Genomic DNA, 16,620 nt, shown 5'->3' on the forward strand with positions numbered 1-16,620 from the left:
AAACACTGTTTGGGAAATGAACATTCTGGGTAGTAAGAATTAAAATAATAATAATAATAATAATAAAAGTAGAGACGGAAAGATGCAAATCAGTTGTATTTGGTACCTCACTACAGTGGCTACTACTTAATAAAGCCACTTGGCTCAGGACCATTGGATAGGTAATATGAAAAGGAATAGGATTTCTAGGTTTCTAGGTTATCTAGGTTTTCCAGATTATCTCCGTTTTCCAGATTACCTCCTATCCTCCATGGGTCTAGGTCATCTCATGAAAAGCTAACTCCTCAGTATTTGGGGTTGCATCTTTTGAGCCCCTAACTGGACACTCTGGAAGCCAGTCCTAACCTCTGTGGTGTGTTATTTCATCAAATTCACAAATGGAGTAGTCACCTGGAGAATATGGAGCACTGAGCAAGAGTAACAAAGGAGATGTGCAAACGAAATTGCAAAAGAGAACACTGTGTTCTTCCCTAATGACATTCAGATCAAGTTGTGCTCTTCCACTCTATTCGATTTTAATAAAAACTACAGAGACTCCAATTTCATCTGTGAGAAGAAAGTTTCCCTCACTCTTTCTTGAAGAGGATGTAGAATCAGTCAGAATCCTCTTTATGGTAGTGGCCAGCTATAATCTCACAAAAGGCTATGTAAGATTTTTTTTGTGTGAAACAAGCTACAGTCTCTCCTGCTGTAGCTGATCCTGAGCCATTTACAAGCATTTATCATATCCTGCCTCCAACATTTATTCTAGAGTCTTCGTATTCTGAATGACAGAGCTCTCATTGTTCTGTCCTTGGGTTATGTTGGCTATAGTTGCTCTTTGAAAGTTATTACTGAGTATGGAAGTATGACCAGTCAATCTTTCAGTTTCCATACTCACTGTTCCTAAAGCATTGTAGCATTCCCAGATCTTTGTGGTAAGCAGGATAAACCATTCCAACCAATAACTCTCTCTGATCTCTTGGTCTACTGGAACATATATCACTAAAAAGCTAGAAGGAGTCACAAATCAATGCTTGTTGTGTCCACTGGAACATGTGTTTCCTCTAACATGCCAGTTCTGTGGTATATTGGTATTTCTCACTTCCCAGAGGCCAAAGTAGGAGAAACAGGAAACACAAATTCTTCAAGCGAGTAAGATGGGCTATTTCCAACTCTACCTTCAAACTCATGTTTTGAATACACAGACAGTGTTCTATACATCAGTTATTGCTTCAAGACATACTCTGGGGGCCTGTCCCGTGGCTTAGTGGTTTAGTCCACTCACTCCACTTCGGCAGCCTGGGGTTCACTGGTTCAGATCCTGCGTGTGGACCTATACACGGCTTATCAAACCATGCTGTGGCAGGTGTCCCACATATAAAATAGAGGAAGATGGGTACAGATGTTAGCTCAGGGCCAATCTTCCTCAGCAAAAAGAGGAGGATTGGTAATGGATGTTAGCTCGGGGCTGATCTTTCCCCCATCCCCCCCAAAAAAAGACATACTTTGTATCCTAAAGGACATGCCTTATCCCCATAAATGGTCAGCAATATCTTAACTAAGCTTTCAAATGTACGTTCTAAAGTCTTAGCAGGCCAACTGTTTCGAGTTGACGGGATAACTACATGGTAATATCAATGTATCCTATGATCATGAGCACATTGGTGCATCTTCTTTGCTGCATGATGGCTTCCTTGGTTCAAGCTGATGTTGGGTGAAATGATGTCAAAGTATAAGTCATTCTGTAAGCCAAAGATGGTTGTACTGCTGGAGGTACTATGGCCAGTAAAATCAAACCTATATTCAGAGTGTATATCTATTCTGATATGAAAGTGCTGCTGCTTTATCAAAAGTTACAGGGGAGTCTGATAATTACCCACCACCAAGGCATTGTGCCTCCCGAGGAATTGTGCCATTACCAGTCTTTGCTGTTGATGAGTTGATAGTTGGTGACTAACCTTAAAGAAAGCAGCCTTAGTGAGGGGAAGCTCAAGTTCTTTGGCCTAGACATTACCCACATTTGTTTCGAGTGCCCACTGTATGAGCCGTGTGTCTGAGAAGAGGGTCTTCTGACTTCCAGTATAAGGATTATCCTTATGGTAGTAGACTAGTAGACATTTGTATGGCACAAATAACTAAATACTTTGAACCTACTCCCGAAAGTCTACCCACCTGTATCTTTACCAGACTTCCTTACCACTTTCCTCTGTGATAACCTATGTGTAATGAGAATATCGGAAAGACAAAAAAAAGAGAGAGAAAAGAACAGAAAAAAATATGTGAAGTAACAATTGCAAAATTTTTCCAAAATAATGACATACACCAAACCATAGATCCAGCAAGATCAGAGAACACAACACAAGAAAAACATCAAAAAACATGCATCTAGGCACATCATATTCAAACAACAGAAAAACAAAAACAAAGAGAAAAATCCTAAAGAAAACGGGGAAAAACACTATTTATACAGGAACAAGAATGAGAATTATGTCAACTCTTTCAGAAATCATCAAGCAAGAGAGAGTGAAGTGAAATATTTCATGTTTTAGAAGAAAAATAAGTAAATAAAAACCACCTACCTAGAATTTTGTATCCAGTGACATTAAATGAAAATACAACTTATCAAATTCTTGGGGTGCAGCAAAAAATCTGCTTAGAGGGAAATTTATAACATTGAATATATACATTAGAAAAGAAGAAAGATCTAAATCATCATTCCAGGTTACATGTATGAAACTAGAGAAGGTAGAACAATATAAACTTAAAGTTAGCAGGAAAAAAGTAACAAAATGTGGAGTAGAAATCAATTAAATTGGAAACAAGAAGACAACAGAGGAAATAAACACAACCAAAAGCTGTTCCTTTGAAAAGAAAAAGAAATAGATAAACTTCTAACCAAGATAACCAAGAAAATAAAAAGAAGACACAAATTACTAGCATCAGAAATAAAAGCAGGGCCATCACTACCGATACCATGCACAATAAAAGGATAAAAAAGGAATATTATGAGCATCTGTATGCCCACAAACTTGATAATTTAAATGAAATGAACCAATTCCTTGAAAAACATAACCTACCAAAACTCACACAGGAGAAATAGCTAATATGAATATGCCTATAGGTATTAAATAAATTAAATCAAAAACTAACATTCCCAAGAAGCTCACTATGTCTAGAGGATCTCAATGGTGAATTCTTCAAAGTGTTTTAAGGAAGAAATGAGTCTAACACTCCAAAAAGATTCAGCAAATAGGAGCAGAAACAGTTCCCAATTCACTTTATAAGGAAAGCATTACACTAATACCAAAACCGAACAAAGACATTGCAAGGAAGAACTACAGACCCATATGTCTTACGAACATTGATGCAAAAATCCTTGACAAAGTAGCAAATCGACTCCATCAATATACAAGAAGAATTGTACACTACAACTAAATGGGGTTTATTTCAGGTATGCAAAGCTGATTCGACATTCAGAAATCAATTAATATAATTCATCACATCACTAGTCCGAAGAAAAGTCATGTATTCATATAAATAGATTGAGAAAAACCATTTGACGAAATCTAACACCCATTCATGATAAAACCAGGAGCAAAACAAACAATAACAGAAAAAAAGAACCTCTCAGTAAACTAGGAATAGAAGGAAACTCCCACGCTTCAGTTGTGAGGTAATATTCAGATTTGTCCAACATCTCATCAAGCTCTCTGTGGTGTTTCTCAAAATTGAACTATCCTTTGCCCTCAGGAACAAGAAACCTATAGTATAGTATAGTATTTGTGACTCCTCTTCAGCCAGTGGAGCGCTTCTGAGACCTGGGTTCTGAGAAGTGGCTGATTTGTTTCATGCAACCTGTCACATCCGGAAGGTGGTGGAGAAGCATTTCCAGGAGACTTTTCTCACCTTTTCTATGCAGAAAGCCAGACAGACTGTGAAGCACATCCACATTCTTCCCAAGAAGTTTGGAGACTTTCACAGGAATGAATGAGACTTTCATGGCATCTTTGATGAGCTCCAGAAACATGACAAGGAAGTTTGGAGACTTTCACAGGAATGAATGAGACTTTCATGGAATCTTTGATGAGCTCCAGACACATGACAAAGAGGAGGAGGACTCCCCAAATTTGTAGAAATCAGAGGAGGAAATGGTGGCAGAAGCTGCGGTACGTGGGTCTACTTTCAGTGATGCAGGCAAAAAAGTAACCGGGACAAATCCCAAGGCATAAGGAAATGGGCCTCTTTCCCTAGAACTCTGTGGCACTGGAAGTGAAAGTCAGATTATATTACATCCTACAATTCTGCAGCCTTTTCAAGCATTTTATTACACTTGTGGAAGTCATCGTGGTTATATTTCAATCATGATGACTGACAAGCTAAACCTCAGAACAACAGCATCGACAGCCCTTCCACACACCGTTGGCTATGTGCTTTGAATAGAACTTTTCCTAAATTGTCCCTTGGCCTGGATGGAAGTAAATGCAGTTAAAATATTTTCAAAAATTTTTGACTAAAAAAAGTTTTGATAAATAACATCTACAAAAAAACCCCAGCTAATGTCATACTTAATAGTGAGAAACTAGATTCCTTCCCCCTAAGAGGGGAAACAAGGCAAGATTGCCCCCTCTCACCACTCTTGTTCAACACTATACTAAAAGTCCTACCAAATGCAAAAGGTTAAGGAAATAAAAGATACACATATTGGGAAGGAAAAATAAAACCTGTCTCTGTTCATTGGTGATATAATTATCTATGTAGAAATCAGCAAGAATCAACACAAAAACTCCTGGGAATGCTAAGTGAGTATAATAAGGTCATAATGTACAAAGTTAATTTTGAAAAGCCAATTGTTTTCTGTTATACTATAAGTGAAAAATTTGAATTTGAAATTAAAAACACAACATAAGGTACATTACCACAAAAAATCAAATACTTAACCAAAAAGCTACAAAAATATGTACAAAGTCTATATATGAGGAAAACTATAAAATTCTGATTAAAGAAATTAAAAATCTCAATAAAGGGAGGGATACTGTATGATCATGATACAAAGACTAAATATTGTTAAGACATCAGTTCTTCCTAACTTTATCAATAGATCAACACAATCTTCCATAAAATCCTAGCAAGTTATTTTGAAGATATCAACAAACTGATTCTCAGGTTTATATGAAAAGGCTAAAGACCCAATGTGTCTAACACAATACTGAAAAAGAAGAAAAAAGTCAGAGAACTGACACCACCAAGTCTCAAGACTTACTACAAAGCTACCATAATCATCACAATGTAGTATTGAGAAAGAATAGACAAACAGATTAATGGAATAAAATAGAAAGCCCAGAAATAGACCCACCCAAATATAACGAACTGACCTTTGATAAAAGAGCAAAGGCAATTCAATGGGAAAGTCTTTTCAGCATATGATGCTAGAAAACCTGGACACCCACATGCAGAAAAAAAATTAATCTGTGCACAGACTTTACCGGTTTCACAAGAATTACATGATAATGATTCGTTAATCTAAAATGTGAAATGCAAAAACGGTAGAACTTCTAGACGATCACAAGAGAAAATCTAAGTGACTTTGGGTTTGGAAATGACTTTTTAGATACAACATCAAAAGCATTATCCATGAATGAAATAATTGACAAGTTCGACTTCATTAAAAAAAAACTTTCTGCTCTACAAAAGACACTCTTAGGAGAATTAAGAGACAAATCACAGACTACTAGGAGAAAACATTTGCAAAACACATATCTGGTAAAAGACAGTTATCCAAAATTTATAATGAACACTTAAAACTCAACAATAAAGAAACAGAAACCCCATTAAAAACGGGCAGGGATCTGAACAAAAACCTCAGCAAAGAAGATATACAGATAGCAAATAGGCAAAGGAAAAGAAGGTCAATATCAAATTCATTAGGGAATTGCAAAAGTAAACTACAGTGATTACATCACTGCACACTGAGAATGGCTGCAATCCCAAAGCAAACACCACCAAATGCTGACAAGGCTGTGGAGCAGCAGGAACTCTCACTTGGTGCTTGTGGGCTACAAACAGCACAGGGATTTTGGAAGACAGTTTGCTGGCTTCTTAGAAAGCTAAATGTAGTCTTTACAGCTGGCTCAGGAATAGTGCTCCAATTTGGTTGAAAATTCATAGCACATTGCTGAGTGAAAGAAGATAGTCTGCAAAGGCTACATACTGTATGACTCCAAGCATGTGACATCTTGATTTTATAATACCACTATCTAATAAAAAGAATGAGAGTGCTGTGGAGAAATGCTGGTTTTAGGACTGGGATAGGAAATATACAAGATAAGCCTAGAGCACATTGTAGTACCAGAAGGTAAAGAAGTACTCAAAACACACACACACACACACACGCACATTAGTGGGGTATGTCAAAGACACAGGATTCAACTGAAAAGCACCTAATGGCCAAAGAGAGAACAATTTCAGTAACAAAATAAAGTAGTATTGGACTTTCACCCAAAGTATAAAATAAGTATCCATGTACTCACACTTACATAAATAAATAATTTATTAAAGTAATAACTAGGGGAGAAGAGAAAATCTCCCATGCAGAATTCCAAAATAATTGTGAAACTACTCCGCATTAAATGAAAGAGAGCATAACTCCCCACTCCTTAATTGTGGGCTGCATGCAGTGACTTTTTCCCAAAGAGAACAGCATGAAAAAGCATTAAAATAGTCTCTTCTCAGTGGAGAGACCTGGCAAACAGTGCATGGTCCAGGTGATCGAGGAGCAAGGTGATAATATGCGCACTGGATATGATGTGATGAAAAGAGCACTTTATCTCTGTGATCTTCCTCTCAACACCATATAATCTCAGTCTAACCATGAGGAAAATGTCAGGAAAATTCCTGTAGAAAATCCTCCTACTATAAACCTTTCTGATATTCTTCAAAACTGTTCAAGTCAGTCAAGGCAATTCTGAGAAACTTTCATAGCCAAGAGCGCCGAAGGAAACATGACAACTAATGGTATGTGGGACACTGGATGCGATCCTGGAACAACGACAAAATACATGAGCTGGAATCTAAGAAAATTTGAGAAAACTATGGACTTTAGTTAATAATAGTGTACCAATATTAATTAATTAATTATAGCAGATATACCATACTAATGTAAGATGTCAATAATGGGGAAACTGTGTGTGTGTGTGTGTGTATGGGGGGCGTATATGGGAACTCTCAGTACTAACTTAAGTTTTCTGCTAATCTAATACCGATCTAAAAAATAAACCTGTTAATAAAAAACACACCCCTATTCCACCACTGCCACACAAGTACAGTTTACTTTCTTTCTAAACCATAATTTACCATATAGTTCATAAAGATACAATGGGAACAAAATTTTAAAAATACAAATAGCGTTATTTTTGATTAATCTCTAAATACTGGCTTTGTTACTAGCAGATAAATCTGCATGGGTAAGATGAAATATAAAGTTTACATTATAACAGATCCGTTGACAAATGAACAGGTCAACAGGGCAAAAAGAGCATTGTACACTTTTTTAGGGTGGTCATCATTATTTTAGGACTTTAGGGAAATTTGGAATTAGATTCATACATCATGAAATTATTCATATAATTTAAATTATATTACATTATACAAATATATATATATTCGGCATATATATTCAAGATATATATATACACATTTGTTATACATATAGTTGGTGTATATTATATATAGTAAACAAATTAGATGCTTTAATTTATTATCGATCCTCTCTAAAACTCAATTAAAATAGTCAAAGACATGGGTTTATTTCTTAAATTATTTCATATCACAAAGATCTATCATCCATAACAAACTTCAGTTTATGTACTTTTTGCATTTAATATTACATGAATTTTCTCAATCTGTGTACATAAGTGGATAATATATATTTTTTAAAGTCTTATGTTGCAATTTGAATTTAATAATAATTTGATTTTCTCCTTTTTATTTGCTTACAAGTACTGTATTGTTCCTCCAGGGACATTTTTCTGTTATTGATCTGTCAAAAACTCTGGCTGGTAGAATCTCTTAAGAAATCATTTCAATGTAGCACACCAAGTCCGTGACGTTGACTCAACTTCATTATCCTACTTTTATCTAATGAAAACGACTCATCTATTCTCTACTAGCAGAGCACTGTGACGTCATCGTTTAAGAGGTAGGCTTAACCCTCTTTCCCTACAAACCTCCTCAGACCAGCCATCAAAACATTGTGACTTTTTTTCAGTTAAATACATGTTTGTGTATATAACATATTAGTTTAGCACAGAGCATGATAAATTTCATCTGGTGAGTACAATTTTGGGGAAAGAGATACTAAATCTTGTATGAGATACTTTTAATATAAATTTGCAGTGGTTTAGGCCTGATAGTAAAGATCTTCATGTAGGTAAATATATATATATATATATATAAAGTTACTATGTAGCTAAATATTTTAATGAAATTTTTCTTAAAGATTAGACAGTACGGTTTTATACCTGAAATGACATTTTTCTCCTCTATAGATATATTTGTTATATGTATTCATCTATCACTTAAATATATTATGCAAAAATGTTTAATACATAGTCTAAAATAATATTACAATTGGGTATCTTTAAATTGAATGATTGAGATATTTTAATGGCAAAATTTCAAAGATGAAGTAAAAATTACGCTAGCTGCATTTTATTTACCTTCGGCTACTCAATGTTTGTTGTATTTATTAAAAAGTAATATTTACTTGGGATATTATCTCGCTATTTCATAAAGTTCAGAAACTTTTGACTGAATATATAAACACACATGCACACTAGTACACATATATATACATACATATGTATTAAAAATCATTTATTTATGAAAATATGAACTCACTCTCCCTGACAGAAACTAGGTTGACCAATATTGACAAAATAATTTATTAATTTGAGTCCTCAGAAATGGATGAGAAAAGGAGCTGCAGAGATTTCAAACGGTATATTTGAAAATTAAAGATATATTTTCTTTTCAAAATTTTTTTCCTAGGGCAATGGTTCCCAACAGGGGAAGGTGGGCTCCCTGAGGGCATGTTTGATGATGTCAGCAGACACTTTTGGTTGCCAAACTTGGCAGGGGTTGCTACTGGCATCTAGGAGTAGAGGCTAGGGGTGCCATTAAACATCTTGCAATGCTCGAGACAGACCCCTTCAACAAAAAATTATTGGGTGCAAAATTTCAATAACACTAAGTTGAGAAAATCAGTTGTAGAGGAAAAAAAAGGAAGGATAAAAAATATTATAGGTAGAGTGTGTCAAATGTCACTTAAACATTTTTGTAAACAGTATGTCCAATACTCAATTTTAAGTTTTGCTAACAAGCAACCTGTTGGCTCCAAACTTAGACAAAATCTATTATAGGTGTAATTAATGTATGACAACAGAACAATGGAGTCTCTAAGTTCAGAAGTAGACACGTTGATGAGACTGTAAAACTCTAGGAATGGCAAGAAGTCTTGGGACAGCCTAGAGCTTTCCAAAGTCTGTGGAAAGGACTTTTAATTCATTCATAAATGTAAAGGTCAGTGTGATCTCAGCAGACTTATATTGACGCACCTGAAAAATGAGAGGAGCCAAAGCAATGACCCAGGGATCCTGTGAAGTCAGATGGCTTCCATTTGCTTCATTAAAACTGTTAATTGGCAGCATTTAGCTTTCATATATTTTAAATAAATCAAAATGACGGAATATTAAGATATGATAGTAATAAATACAAACTCAAATATATTTGAGTAAGTTAGATTCGGCAATACAGAGACATTTCCTTTAAAATTACTAAAATGTCAAATAATTTCAAAAATTATGTAACTAACTAGCATCTGTTGGTTTATAAACGTATCAAAAAATGAATGTTGGTTGTTTATATGCTTTAGATGGCTTTCAATGCTTTACAGTTATTACAATAAAGTAGATCTAGAAAAATTAACTTATTTTTTTAAAATAGTCGTATTTTTAATAAAACTGAGCTATCACAGAGTTTTAAATCCTACAACCTTCTTATTCTTAAAATGCTCTATTCTTACAGTGCCAAAAAAGGAGTAATGAGATGAAAAAAGGATAATATATATCCATACTAGTAATGTAATGAACTCAGAAAGGTAGTAAAAAAATCAATTAATTTTTATGGGTGTTTTAAGATTCCAATCTTAAATGGTTATTTTCGGAGCTATCTGTAAATGTTATGATAACACAATGTTAAAGAGCAGATAGTCTCTTTTTAAGCATACGATCTGCAAATAGATTCAATATAACTTTAGTAATATTCACGTAACAAAACCCTTTGTAACTATCAGAAATCTAAATATAGTCTAACTAGAGACACACAAAAGCACCTATGCCTCAAACAATTAAATCTAAAATTAAATTTCTTATCTATCTCTGATTGCTTCAGCCAACACATCACAAATACGCAGTTCAATTATCACAGCCACGATTCAAAATAGAATGCACGTTAGATTATTTTCATTTTTTCTTCAAAAATAATAGTTATTTGCAGGCATTCATTAGTGCAGGACTCAAGAGAACGAAAAATCCAATAGATTTGTTACCCATCCAAATATTAAAGAAGACATTTCATTTCTGTGAGTACAGGAGCCTAATTTTTACAGCCTTTTAGTCAATACTGAATAAAAACTAAAATGAGAACATCATAGTGTGTCTACATTATACCATTTTCAACACATCTTCCACGTATCTGAGAGGGCTCTCCAGATATTGCTTCAATCATGGTTAGATATTTGAATTGATAATTTTGACTACCAGGAGACGGCACAGGAGAAGTTATCAAGATTTGGTGGATTTTTATTAATCTTTTGAGGCAATTTTCTCCTCAATGGTAAGTTTCCTCCTAAGTTACAATGGTAGAATAAACTATATTGACATTGATACTCTTCCAACATGGCCCATTCTCTGGAAGATCATATACGAAATCATCACACATGTTCAATGTTGAGTTTTCCCACACAGTTTGTAATTCCTCTGTGGTTGTATTTAACATCTTTGTCACATACACAATAATATTTGGCTAAGAAGTTGACAATTGAATTTATGTACTGCTCTACTGTCTATGTGAGCTTTGGAGAAGTCTTTGAGCTATAAGCCAGTCTTCTCAGACTTTAGTATGCACTGCCACCACCTGAGGACTTTAAGAGTAGATTCTGATTCACTAGGTTGGGAGTTGGGACTGAGATTGTGTATTTTCGATACGCTACTGGTTGATGATGACTATGCTAGTCCTTGATGCTGACACTACTTTTTTGTGAGGAAAAATTGTGAAATGAATGTAAAGCACCTAGCACCATGTCTGAAACACAGGAAAAAAATGATGTGTATAAGCTACTAGCTGGTATTGTGCTTTCAAAACAGCATAAGGATAGTGGATGCCAGCTTAATAGTTGTTCAGGAATAACTACTGAACCTGTCATCATTTTGTGTATGCATCTCCTCTTTCTTTCTTTTTTTCCTGTTTATTTTATCTGTTGTTCCACATAGTTATTTTATGTTTTAGCTGAACGATTTTCTTCTTTTCCATATGTACTACTTATTAAGAAAGTCTAGCTAATTTGAAGGAGAATTGATCTTTTTCTGTTCTGATAACATGTATTACTCAAAATGTCATCATTCTATTTCTGGAGCTATGATATAAAACTCTAGATTTCTCCTTCAACACCATCTCTCATATCTTCTCATATTCCTAGAGATACTTCCTGGATTCCTTGTAGTTCCAGTAATTTTCACCATGCAAATCAGCAGGAGTGTGAATTGGTTAGCAATACAAATAAGCTTTGACATTCTTTCCAACAAATTAGATGTCACGGATTTTTTCATTAATAAAAAAAACTTTATTTTTAGAGAAGTTTTAGGTTCACAGCAAAATTGAGTAGAAAATACAGAGAGATCCCCTATTGCCCCTGCCCCAAAACACATGCCTAACACCCCCATTATCAACATCTCCCAGCATAGTGGTACATTTGTTGCAATCCATGAACTTACAGTGACACATCGTTATCACTCAAAGTCCATTGTTTACATTAGGTACATGCCTGGGCTTGTATATTCTATGGCTTTGGAAAATGTATAATGATGTATCAACCATTGTAGTATCGTACAAAATGACGTCACTGGCTTAAAAATCCTCTGTGTTCTGCCTATTTATCCCTCCCTCCCCCCAAGCCCTGGCAATCACTGATCTTTTTACTGTCTCCATAGTTTTGCCTTTTCCAGAATATCATATAGTTGAATTGTACAGTATATAGCCTTTTCAGATTGTCTTCTTTGACTTAGTAAGATGCATTTATGTTTTCTCTATATCTTTTCATGACTTGATAACTCATTTCTTTTTAGCACTGAATAATATTTTATTGTATCGGTGTACCACAGTTTATTTATCCATTCATCTACTGAAGGACAACTTGTTGCTTCGAAGTTTTAGCAATTATGAATAAAGCTGCTGTGAATATCATGTACAGGTTTTTGTGTGGACACCTTTGAGTAAATACCAAGGAACACATTTGTCAGATTTTATGTATGAGTATGTTTAGTTCTCTAAGAAATTGACAATGCGTTTTCCAAAGTGTCTGTACCATTTTGCATTCCCAACAGCAATGAATATGCGTTCCTGTTGCTCTATATTCTCACCAGCATTTGGCGTTGTCAGTGTTCTGGAATTTTGGCCATTCTAATAGGTGTGTAGTGGTATTGGGTTGTTTAAATTTGCATTTCCCTGGTGACATGTGATGTAGAACATCTTTTCATATGCTTATTTGTCATCTGTAGATCTTCTTTGGTGAGGTGATTTTTGAGGTCTTTGATCTGTTTTTTAATTGCGCTGTTTGTTTTCTTACTGTTGGGTTTTAAGAGTTCTTTGTATATTTTAAATAACAGTCATTCGTCAGATGTGACTTTGGCAAATATTTTCTCCTAATCTGTAGCTTGTCTTCTCATTTCTTGACATTGTCTTTTGGAGAGCAGAAGTTTTAAATTTTAATGAAGTGCAGTTTGTCAATGATTTCTTTCATGGATTGTGCCTTTGGTGTTGTATGTAAAAAGTCCTCACCACACCCAAGATTATTTACATTTTTCTAACGTTATCTTCTAGGAGTTTTAAAATTTCACGTTTTAAATTAGGTCTGTGATCCATTTTGAGTTCATTTTTGTGAAGGGTGTAAGATTTTGTCTAGATTCCTTTTTTTGCATGTTAGTATTCAATTGTTTGAGTACCATTTGTTGAAAAGATTATCTTTGCTCCATTGGATTGCCTTTGCTCCCTGTCAAAAGTCCAGTTGACTGTATTTATTTGGGTCTATTGCTGGGCTCTCTGTTCTGTTCCTTTGATCTTTTGTGTCTTTTGTTTGCCAATACCACAGTATCTTTATTACTGTAAATAGCTTTGTCTTAAAGTTGAGTAACAGATTTTTGCAAAAATAACTCTTTTCTATGTCATATGATTGTATGGATTTGTACTCATTTTCTATTGTGGAGTAATAACTTATCAAAAATTTAGCATCTTGAAACAACACATTTATTATCAAACAAAGCATTTATTATCTCACAGTTTTGTACGTCATAAGTCTAGGCAGGCTCTGCTTCTGGTCTCACAAGGCCGAAGTCATGATATTAGTCAAGCTGGGCTCTTTTCTGGAGGCTCTAGGGAGAGTCAGTTCCTCAGCTCCTTCAGGTTGTTGGCAGAATCTAGCTCCTTGTGGTTATGTCTCTATGTCCTTCTTGGCTGCCAGCTGGGGTTGGCACTCTGCTCCTAGAAGCTGCTCACATTTCCTCTCATGTGGTGCCTCCATTTCACAGCCAGGAATGGAATATCCCTCTCATTTTAATCTTTCCCATGCTTTGAATCTACCTGGCTTTTCCGTCTGATGTTAGCTGGAGAAACCTTTCTGATTCTGAAGGGCTCACCTGATTGAGTCAGACCCATTGAGGTGATCTCCTACCTGACAGTCAACTGACTTTGGGCTTTAATTTAATCTACAAAATTCTGTCTCAGCAGGAGCTGAAAAACAAGGGGATGCAATCTTGGGAAGCCTTCTTTAGAATTCTGCCTACCACAAACTCTATCTACACCTACAAGATATCCACACATCGTTCTGCCCCTTCTTGCCCAGGACAACCCCGGTATTGTCTCCATCCCTACACTATTTCTATATATTCTCTAAGCTGTATGCTTTTTTCCCTGAAAAAAGAGCTAATGAGATGGCATTTTATTTTTATTATGTATATCTAATATTTATTGCTTTCTTGTTCTCTTACTCTTTTTTTGGCTTGTTCCTTCACTCTTCATCTTTACAACATTTGTGATTTCCCTCTTCTTTCTCATTATTCTTTTGAAGAATACAGAAATTTTATTCTGGTTTAGAAAATCAACCTTGGTAGCATGGAAAGGGTTTATACAATATTGAAAACCTCCAAAGATGCACAATTTCTTCTTAATTCTGTCATCCTCCCACCAGTAAACCTTGGACTACTAAGTTTAGGTTCCTTAAGCCTCCTGAAAATTTGCAACATGAAGCAGGACACTTATATGCATCTTAAGAACACTTTAACACTGTTTATTAATTAAAACAAAGGCTCTCAAACTTTAATAATTTTCAGAATCATTTGAAGAGCTCCTTAAAGATGTAGATTCTTTGGCTCCAATTCACAAAGATTTCAACTTAGTACGTCTAGAGTGAGAACAATAAGACTACATTGATGCTAATGCAAGTGAAAAACATACCACATATTTAGAAACAATGCTCTGGTCTCCATGTGCACACACACATACGCATACTCACACAGACATTCGTGCAACAATGGAACACATACATGCAGTCAAATCAAGTGATGACCTTGTCTTAATTCTCAAGTGAAATTATAGTTTTATCCCACATATTTTATTTTGCCAATTGCCTCAGCCAAGTGCATGGGATTTTTGTTGTGATCCCTGAAAGCAGAACAGTAGACCACACAAGTATTATTAACTCCTCTCCAGCCCTCAGTATTCCTCCATTAGGCCATGCATTATTCGTGCTCATGGAATATGATGTTCAAAGAATAGATGACATAGGGAATTGAAGATAAAGCTAAATGAATGTTCATGAAAGGTTTATCTGCCTCACAAAAAAGTTTAGACTTCAATCCACAAAGAGAAAGAAACATTTCTGGAAACCTTATCATTCACCTTCCGATGGTAGAGCAGAAGCCAGTTTCTATAGGTCTGATATACAGGATTTAATATGTAACTAACAGTTTGCATGTCTCTTGGAAAAGCTGGGGGCTAGAGGTCAGGGAAGCTGATGCTGCAGGTTATGAAGTCGCCAACAAGGGCCGCACTAACAGTAAGCATCTTTCTCTGACTCACTAGTGGGTGGTTCTCTGAACTTGCCATGACTCCTGTAACTCTCATGAATATCTGTGAAGCTCTGATAACTCCCTCTGCTGCAGTTAAGCAGATGTTTTGGGAGAGCTCACCAGTACAGCGCCCTGAATCTCATGTCTGCCCACACTTCCGGTAGCTGAAGCTGCCTGCGTAATGTGAGCTCCTGGGCCTCCCCTCACTTCCTTCTTGGGCTTCCTGGACTATGTACACCTTGTTGGTTTCTTTAAATCTCTCCCTAAACATTTTAAATGGTTTCTCAATTAAATCTTTTTCTTTAATTGTCCAATGTTAACGTTCAATCTTTGTTTTCTAGGGCCATAACTGATGGCCTTGCACTTTTACCTGCTGCCTTGCATTATATTTGAACTTCAGAAGTGCTCTATTAATATTAGCAGAATAATTAAATATATCTCATTAATATTAATTGAGAAACTCTAATTAACCTAGTAGATGCTAAAATATAATCATCTTAAGTAAACAATTTCATATGGCTTTTATATATTAGAAGCATAGTTCTGACACTTCAATAGCGTTTTGTTTTGTTTTTTAGGTAATGAACTCCCAAGAACCCTCTTTGCATGCTCCTGATAAATAATGAAGATATACAAAATCTAATTTAAAAAAAGACAACGAATAAAAATTTTGAAAGTGCTAAATATCTTTATTTTTCAATGATTTTGTAATATAATGCTTTTGATAAACTAGAAAAATATTTGAAAACATTTATAGGAAGTACATATATTAGTGTATTTTTTATTTTCAATGTATAGAATGTCCTCTTACATTACAAGAATTTGCTCTGTCTTTATTTCAAAAATGTAATATTGATGTGCCCTCTGTGGCCTTGGAGGTAAATTTCCTGAAGTTAAATATTTTATTTGCTTTTCTATGGAGATAGAATGGATAAAAAAAACAAAGAACAGACACCCAGAAAAAATAAGTACCTTTCCTTTTCCTAATGTATGTATAGTGTTAGATTCAAAGACACATATAGCCAGAACTACATCCATGATTGTTGTACAAGTAGCTATTTAAAAAGTTTTAGTCGTATTCTGGCATAAATTTGCACACATCATAAAAAGACTCTAATTCCAACATCAGAAAGAACATTACTAATAGGATGGAAGCAAATAACCAAAATTAATCCATTCTTAACTACATTATGATAGCTTTGAAAGACAGTCCAATTTTGTTAGTTTCCTATGGCTGCTGTAA

At 35.1% G+C, this 16,620-nt stretch overlaps 1 pseudogene; it reads left to right on the plus strand.

Annotated features, from left to right (window-relative positions):
* The first annotated feature begins 1,051 nt into the window (after positions 1–1,051).
* On the plus strand, positions 1,052–4,211 carry LOC103541700 (bis(5'-adenosyl)-triphosphatase pseudogene; annotated as a pseudogene).
* The last annotated feature ends 12,409 nt before the right edge of the window (positions 4,212–16,620 follow it).

This window comes from Equus przewalskii, chromosome 2 (genome assembly GCF_037783145.1).
Source record: "Equus przewalskii isolate Varuska chromosome 2, EquPr2, whole genome shotgun sequence".
Taxonomy (NCBI): Eukaryota; Metazoa; Chordata; class Mammalia; order Perissodactyla; family Equidae; genus Equus; species Equus przewalskii.